This window comes from Nicotiana tabacum, chromosome 18 (genome assembly GCF_000715075.1).
Source record: "Nicotiana tabacum cultivar K326 chromosome 18, ASM71507v2, whole genome shotgun sequence".
NCBI classification, from domain to species: Eukaryota; Viridiplantae; Streptophyta; class Magnoliopsida; order Solanales; family Solanaceae; genus Nicotiana; species Nicotiana tabacum.
In genome coordinates, this window is record NC_134097.1 from 100,452,825 (window position 1) to 100,461,507 (window position 8,683).

At 39.2% G+C, this 8,683-nt stretch overlaps 1 long non-coding RNA gene across 1 annotated transcript; it reads left to right on the top strand.

Annotated features, from left to right (window-relative positions):
* Positions 1 to 364: 364 nt before the first annotated feature.
* LOC142172949 (uncharacterized) lies at positions 365 to 5,612 on the top strand. The gene is made up of 3 exons (XR_012702211.1): positions 365 to 880; positions 3,434 to 4,287; positions 4,620 to 5,612. It is a non-coding gene; the product is annotated as an uncharacterized LOC142172949 (long non-coding RNA).
* Positions 5,613 to 8,683: the final 3,071 nt, after the last annotated feature.

Genomic DNA, 8,683 nt, shown 5'->3' on the forward strand with positions numbered 1-8,683 from the left:
AAATAAAAATTACAAAAAATATTTTAGTTTACGTATCTTTAATAAAATTAAACAAAAAATATACAAAAATAGTACCTCATTTTTGTTTTTATATAATCTTGAAAACACAAAAATAGATTCATGTTTTAATATAGTTTAGTTCAATTAATTAAGATTAGTTTTATATTCTTATATTATAAATGATATAATTTTAGAAGGAGGAATTAGGTTTGGGTTGGTTTATTCCGTCTTTATGAATTTTGAAGTTTTTTTTTGTTAGTTTTTGGCCCAATTTTAAGGCCCAATAATACCAAACCCATACCTGTTAAACTAAAAACCCTTATATATAACCAAAACTAGTCTAAAAATACCCTAGACTCTAAGACCTAGACCTATAGGGATACAATCTGCCGTTTTTTGACTTGAGAGAAGACAAAAATGGTTTCAGTCATCTTCTTCATCAAAAGGACCTAAGGAGCGAACAAAGAGACCAAATATATTTCCAGCGGCTTGTTTCTTTATCTCGTCTCAAAGCCATCACTGACTTTCTATGACCCCCATCGACTCTTTCTTCATCCCTTCTTCAACGACCACCCACTGAACCTAGGAGCTAAACCCTAGAAATTCCGTCACCACCACACTCTTAACCAGCGACCACCTCGACGATGCCTGGCGAGCTCGCCGGAAAACGAACCAGCAGCCATACACGCACACGCATAGAAACGAGAAAGGGACAATATCTGCGAGTTAGGTTCGACCGAGGTTCTAGTCACATGGTTCGTTTCATTATTGTCTCATTCAAATTCCGATAGAATCCAGTTGGTTTTCCGTCGAAGTTCCTATTTGTCCGGCGAGGAGTTCTATTCCAGTGTTCCGGATCTGTTTCGGCATATGCGTGCTCGTAAGAATTTCTGTGTTCATTGATCTATTTATTTTTTTTCACACTTTAATTAACAGTTTGATTTGATTTTAAGTGGTTGTAACTGCTACACTAGTATTTTAGGATGAGCTTGTGTTTCATGATTTTATGATATCTGCTACAGCATTGATCAGTCTCAAATGTATTCCTTTGCAAATTCGTTGATTTCATTGCTAAAGTGTTTTCTTCTTGCAATATTGAACCAGTTGTGTATATTGGAGAATGCTTTGTATACTCTTCGCGTCAATGTTTTTGCTTGCCGTAGGAATCTCTTGTTCATTGTTAATGCTAAATTTCAACCAAGATCTAACTAATATATAGAATTAGGGAATTAAAAAGATTACCTTTTGTCTCTTATGCCAGAAATGAGGAATCATGAGTATAGTACTGAATTGTTGTAGACAATTAATAAAATTAGTCATTGTCTACTTTATGATTATTAATGTGAGATTAATAAATTATCGTGGCTATGGGTACGGTTCCCGTGACATGGTCACGATACGTAAATCTCATCCGGGTGTGCATTTCATATGACCTGACCACAACTTGGAATAGTAATAAAATAAACATGGTAAATCCGGGTGTGCATTTTATGTGACCCGATTCTAATTTCCAAAAAGGTTAAATAGAACGTGTCGTGAACCACGAGTGCATTTTATATAGCGTGACTTACGACGTATTTTAAATAACCTTGAATTTTTTCGAAATATTAAAAGTGACTAAAAAGTTAAAAATGCACAATAGGTTTAAAACGTGTAAAAAATCAGATAATTAGGCCAATAATAATAGTTGAGCGACCGTGCTAAAACCACGGAACCCGGAAATGCCTAACATCTTTTCCCGGGTTAACAGAATTCCTTACCCGGATTTCTGTGTTCGCGAACTGTAAAACAGAGTCAAACTTTTCACGATTCAAAATTTTAAACCGGTGACTTGGGACACCATAAATTATCCCAAGTGGCGACTCTGAATTTTAAATAAATAATCCCATTTCGATTGTCACTTAAATTGGAAAAAACTCCCTTATACCCTCCCCGGGGTAGTGAAAAAGGAGGTGTGACAACTCCGGTGACTCTGCTGGGGATAAAAATCCAGAACTTCTGGTTCAGGGTTTGAATTCGAGCTTAGAATAACTGCTATACTTGGCTTTCATGATTGTCTGATTTTTGCGTGTTTGGGCCTAATATGCTAAATGTCGTTTTTTTACCGCTTTGATATTAATTAAACTGTATATAAAAACTGTTACGATACCCTTTTCTCTCTGAGTCTTCTAAATCAACTGGGAAATGTGCACTTCGTGTGACTTCTCTTCTGTTAGAGTCATATCCCAATTTTAGCACGATCTTTGGACAAGTTGCAAAGTCGGTGAAGCTTCTGTATTCCCGGTACGCTGCCTCCCCTCGTCTCGAGCTGTCCGCTCGAGTAAGCCAGGCCTAGAACAAATAAATCCAGGTTTTTAAACCTAGAATAACATAGCCTCATGCCGGATCCCTAGTAGGAATGTTTGTTTGCATCATGTGCATTTGACTTATGGGACTCAACATAGGGGTTGGGTCCGTCTAGGACAGGTGTACCCAAAATAACGGACCATCTTGATGCATCCTATGTGCTACATGTTGCATTTCTTCAAGGGTAAAAGTGTCATTTGGTGGACCAATGATAGTTGAGGGCAAATGAAAAAAAAGGAAAAAGAGATGGTGAAGTGTGAAAATAAAGCAAGTAAGGCCCAATTATGTTTTTCTTTCACATTTTGGTTAAGAAAAGAAAAAAAAATGAAAAATTCAATTTTTTTTGGAACTTTTTCATCATTTTCTGAAAATCAAAAAAATCAAAAAAAGGAAAAGAAAATCCAAAAAGAGTTTACATGTTTCATCATTTTTTCAGAAAAAAAATATTTTTTTTTCTAAATTAGTTATTTTTTCAATTCTTGCCCGTATCCAATTTGCCCGAACTACGGATACATGATTCTCGTCTTTTGGGGCGTGATACGTAGGAAACCCACATAATTTCCGGTCTTCCTAGTGAGTCTTAGGTTCATGGTTTCGCGGGGTCTTAGCCAAATCTTGCATTTTTAGCCACTTTTAGCCACATAGGTTAATTTTAGAAAAATAGTCACAATCATGTCTTGCATGTGTCCAACAGGAAGGGTTATTATCTCACATAGTGTTCTAGGTCTTTAACTTTATTTGGTCTTAATTTTCTCATACAGGTGTGGGTCTACTTACCGGAGTTTGAGCATGACTGACACTTCGTGACCATCCAGTCAGGATCGCTCATTCAGGAGTTGCTTAAGAAGATTTTTTTTTATATTTTGAGTCTGTTTTTCTTTTCATGTCATCTTTTACCTTCTAGTTTTGTATAGTAATACCGAGTTTTTTTTTATTATTGTACTTTCTATTTTGCATTTGAAAAAGTGTGTTTGTAACGACCCGACCGGTCGTTTTGAGCTTTTGCACTTTGATCACTAGTTATCGGGCATGAGTTGCCCCGTGTGATGTGTTATGACTTATGTAAATCATTGGTTTTGGTTTTCAGGGTAATCGGAACGCATTTGGAAGAAAATAGTTCTCAGTTGAAGCTTGAAGTTTGAAAGGTTTGATCAAGATTTGACTTGTTTGTATATGATCTCGGATCAGAATTTTTATGATTTGGTTAGCTCCGTTAAGTGACTTGGGACTTAGGAGCGTGATCGGAATGCATTTTGGAGGTCCGTGGAAGGTTTGGGCTTGAATTGGCGAAATGGAGATTTCGGCTTTTTCCGGTTGATAGGTGAGATTTTGATATAAAGGTCGGAATGAAATTTTGGAAGTTGCAGTAGCTCCATTTTGTCATTAATGACTTGTGTGCAAAATTTGAAGTCATTCTGGATTCATTTTATACGTTTTGGCACGCGCTTTGTAAAAGGAAAAGTTTGAAACTCATAAGTCCGAATTGAGGTGTGAATTATAGTTTTGATGTTGCTTGGCACGATTTGAAACTCTGAGTAAGTCCGCATGATATTTTAGGACTTGTTGATATATTTGGTTGAGATCCCGAGGGCCTCGGGTGGAGTTTGGATGGTTATTGGAGTTTAACTTCCGCATTTCAAGGATGTTTTGATGCCGTTCTTCAAGAATAAGTGGTATCATATTATGCAAATGAGCTCCAAATTCAGTTTTTATTGAGGAATTAGATCCGTATCGCAATTTTGGAACCATAGCAAAAAGAATCGTCCAATTCGGACATCGTATGAGAGAATTATGCCCATTTTCGTGTCGGGGAAAAATAATTTCCCATCGCGAGCGCCCAGGGTAGCGCGGGCCGATTTATTTTGGCTACTGGAACCAAAATAGAGTTGGGGGAGCTCGGGTGAGGTGATTTTTTGAGAGATTTTCAAGGAAAACATCAGGGTAAGTGTTCTTAACTCAATTTTGGTTAGATTACTCGAATCCATCGTTATTTTTAACATTTAATTGGTGATTTTAGTTGGTAAAATCTTGGAAACCCTCTTGGTTTAATTTGAAGATTTGAGGGTCGAGTTGATGTCGGATTTTGGTAAAATTGGTATGGTTGAACTCGTGGGGAGATAAGGAACCCGTTGATGTAAAAATTTCTGAGTTTCGAGAAGTGGGCCCGGGGCTCAGGCTTTGCTAATTTCGAGATTTTTGGTGTTTTTTGATTGTTTTTGCTTGGGCTTTGTTCCCTTAGCATATTGTGACGTATTTGTTCTGATTTTAAATAGATTCAACGCACGTGGAGGTCAATTTGAGGGGCAAAGGCATCGCGAGCTAGAGTTTTAGCCGATTCGAGGTGAGTAATGATTGTAAATGATGTTCTGAGGGTTTGAAACCCCGGATTGCACATCGTAGTGCTATATTAAGGTGAGGCACATGCTTGACGACGGGCGTGGGGTCATGTACTATTGGGGATTATGACTTGGTCCATCCCGATTGATGATTTTACCGCGTATTTGACTGAAACTTATTTGTTATCATTATGATTTGGGCTGATTGACATATTTGGGCTTCGTGCCAACTGTTTTGAACTCTTCGGGGATTTTTATTACTATTTCCTCACTGCTTTGACTTATTAATTGAACTCAGTTATGTTATTTTCCACTGTTTTACTACTCAACCATTTTTACTCCGTTTTTGAGACTTAAATGATATTTTAAATGATATTTTGGGCTGAGAAATGCTGTTTTACTAATGCCCGAGGGGCTTGTGACTGAGTAAGGCCGAGGGCCTAGTTGTGAGGAAACACTGATACTGATTGAGGCCGAGGGACTGAGATATGTACACCACGAGGTGGCTTGTTGATATTTTTTATGAGGCCGGGGGCCTGAGATACATATATACGCCACGAGGTGGCTTGACTGATATGATGCAGAGGGCCTAGATTTATGCCACGATATGGCTTGATGTTGCACTTGGGCAGTAAGGGGCTCCTCCCGGAGTCTGTACACCCCCAGTGAGCGCAGGTACCCATTGTGATGTGATATATAGCCCGAGGGGCTGATATTGTACTGTGTGATAGCTCGAGGGGCTGGTATTGTTCTATGTGATTGCCTGAGGGGCTGGTACTGTTCTATGGGATAGCCCGAGGGACTGATATTGTTCTAAGATATTGCCCGAGGGGCGAAGTTGTTGACATTGAGCCAGAGGGGCGAACTTTTATATGTTTATCTTTCATTTTTACTTGTCATTTTACCTGATAAACTATGGTATTTGTTCCCGAGGGGCGAATTTCTATGCTTCTCTGCACGAACTATTTTGCATTCAGTTGCGTAATCATTGAAAAGGCCATTTTCAAAGAAGTTTAAATTGAGCTAAGATATTTTAAGAGCTTTTTTTTCAGCTTCACTACTTTCTTACTGGTTTTGGACTGCTTATATATAGCATCTTGATATGTTTTACGTGATTTCTTGCCTTCAGTCTTTATTTATTATTATTACTCACTAAGTCAGAGTACTCACTTTACTCCCTGCACCATATGTGCATATTCAGGTATTTCTTGACCCGGTAGCGGGTATTGGTTGATCAGAGGTAGAGTCATCAGAGTTTACCAAGGTAGCTGCCGGCGTCCGCAGCAGTGCTTTTCTCCCTCTTTATTTCATATGTCTGTACTCAGTACATTTCAGACTTTTCAGCTGTAGTTAGACCCTAGTAGATGCTCGTGACTTGTAACACCCCGGTTAGGGCTGTGTTGGGTTGTATATCCGCTGCTTATTATCATTAAATTATGATTAGACTGCTCTTATATTGTTTAACTATTTTAAATAGTGAATTGGGTCTAATTGGCTGACCTTATCTTCATGAGAGGCGCCATCACGACGGGGTTCGGGGTTAGGGTCGTGACAAGTTGGTATCAGAGCCTAGGTTACATAGGTCTCACGAGTCATGAGCAGGTTTAGTAGAGTCTCGCGGATCGGTACGAAGACGTCTGTATTTATCCTCGAGAGGCTGCAGAACCTTTAGGAAAACTTCACGCTCTTGAATTCTTATCGTGCTTCCTTTGATTCAGCTTGAAATGTAACTCTTTGAATTCCTTCTAGCGTTCGTATGCGCGCATGAACGCTCAGTATCAGATGTGTATCGATGGCTTAGGATTCTCCGATCGAGGGGCAAGATGTGATCTCTGTGCGTTGATATTGGGCCAGTCTAGAGGACTTGAGGCCAGATTTTTGCCAATAGCATGAGCACCGAGGTGCTGATTGTGTGAGCAAGTGTTTTTGAACTTATATGTGCGATATTGTTCCTATTAGTGGAAGTGATGGCTGATAACTATGTGATGAGTATGTTGGTACTACGATATGTATCCATATGATTTGGAAGCGACGAGAAAGGTCTGCGGGAGGATAGAAGAACTATTAGGTGCTTGAATTTCATCGTGATTCGAGGTATAGCCCCGAGTTATGGGCATGTGAAGGATCTTTTTGTGTTTCCAGTTGAGAGTGAAGTAAATTTCATATTGCGGTATGAATTCAGACTCAGAAAGACTAAGTGACTGCATATAGTTTATGGCGGTGGAAGGTATACAAGAATGTTAGTTGGAGGCAAAGCCGGTGGGTTATCTCCTGCGAAGTGCTCTGAGGTGGTGCGATCCTTATGTGTCTGTTAGAAGATCTCATTTGCGAGTGAAAGATATGTGTTGCAATTTAAATTGGGTCGCTTATTGAGTTGGTGTAACTGTTGCGAGAGCAAATGTGAGATTTGCAGAAAAGTTAAAATTTTAAATGATCTTGTTTTCACAAACTTATAAAGGAGTTGAATTTAACCTCACTATGGTATTATGACATCAATAGAGTATAAGCGTTATGAGTTATTGAGTGTGTGTTGATCTATGGCTTCGAGTCAAGTGGGGGAGTCTGCTATTGATTAGGCGATTGCACGGTTAAGTGCTATGTTGGTTCTAGTTTGAGGCGTGCTGGTGAATCAGTTATGGCTTGCAGAAATTGAGACCGAGTATGGCTCGGGTATAAGAAAAATTCTTAACAAAGGTTATAGTACGCTTCATAGGTGTGTGTGAATCACGGAATGTCTTGAGTTGTTATTGGTAAAGGATGCTCGGTGCATAGAGCAGGAAGTTGCTTGGTTGTACTGGAATGAGGTTACATTCTTCGGTGTCGGAGTGCCAATGAGGCACGGGTTGTTCAGTTCGTTTGATCAGGCTAATTGCAGTTCAAGTAGAGTGGATGACTAAATGGTTCTAATGGGTTCAAGACTTTACATGTAACAATTGGGTATCTTCAAGTTGTATATGTGGTTAGAAACTGAGTTTTCATGGGAAGATATCAAGACTTGTGGTATTTTCTATATTAATTATGGGATTCCATGTATCAGTATTAGGAAGGTAAAGGAAACAGATTTAGATTCGCAAGAAGTTTCCTCAGAGTAAAGTATTTTGAATGTGGTGCTTTTGGGAATATTTAAGAGAGTATTCAGCGGCTTATAAGCCTTAGATAGTGTGGTTTTATGCTTGGGTCTTGTGTGGTAAGTCTGGATTGAGGAATTGTGATATTATAGCAAGAAGAAGTATCAAGTTGAAGGTAAATCAGAAGGTAACTCGGCAGATGGTATAGCATGGTAGTGGGTCAGATCGGATCGGTATGGTAAGAGTATGATTAGCTCTTTGAATGCTTACGAGGTAATGAGTCTCTGCAGGTGTTTCGCGGCAATTCTGTTGGGTTTTTGTGGCATGTGTAGCTCGGTTAAGTTAGAAGGATTCTGTCCTGATGAGTTAGTGTTGTGCAAATGGAATTCAGGGAGTTCTAGATGGTTTCCACCACAGTTAGAGAGGTATATTTTTCCTATTGGCATGAAGAGCATTGGATGTATAGTGGTTCTCTTCTAGAGGGTATCAATGGGAAGTTTTTGGCTAGTGGAATGCATAGTTTCTTGCGGTTCGGAAAGGATATGAAGTTCTCATGGTTATCCTAGGATGGTATGGGTTATGCGGTATGTTGTAAATGATTGGGAATTGCGTGTGTAAGGTTGCGGTTCGGTTCCGAAAGGAAGGTCATAAAATTCTTAGGCAGCACGGGCAATTTCAGATGATTAGAGGAATGATCTACAGATGATTAAGGAAATGGTATTGCTAATTTGGGGTGATTTGACGAGGGTATATATTTCAGGAAAGGCAATGTGATTAAGTTGATGGTACTTCAGTAGTATTGCGGCACCTTCTTGTTAGATCGACTGCTGGTATTCGAGTTTGCTTGGTGGCACCGAGGAATTTCAGAGTATCTCTCGTGGAATGATTGGGTATTTGAGGTATGGTATGCATTCGGACGACAGAATTGGGATC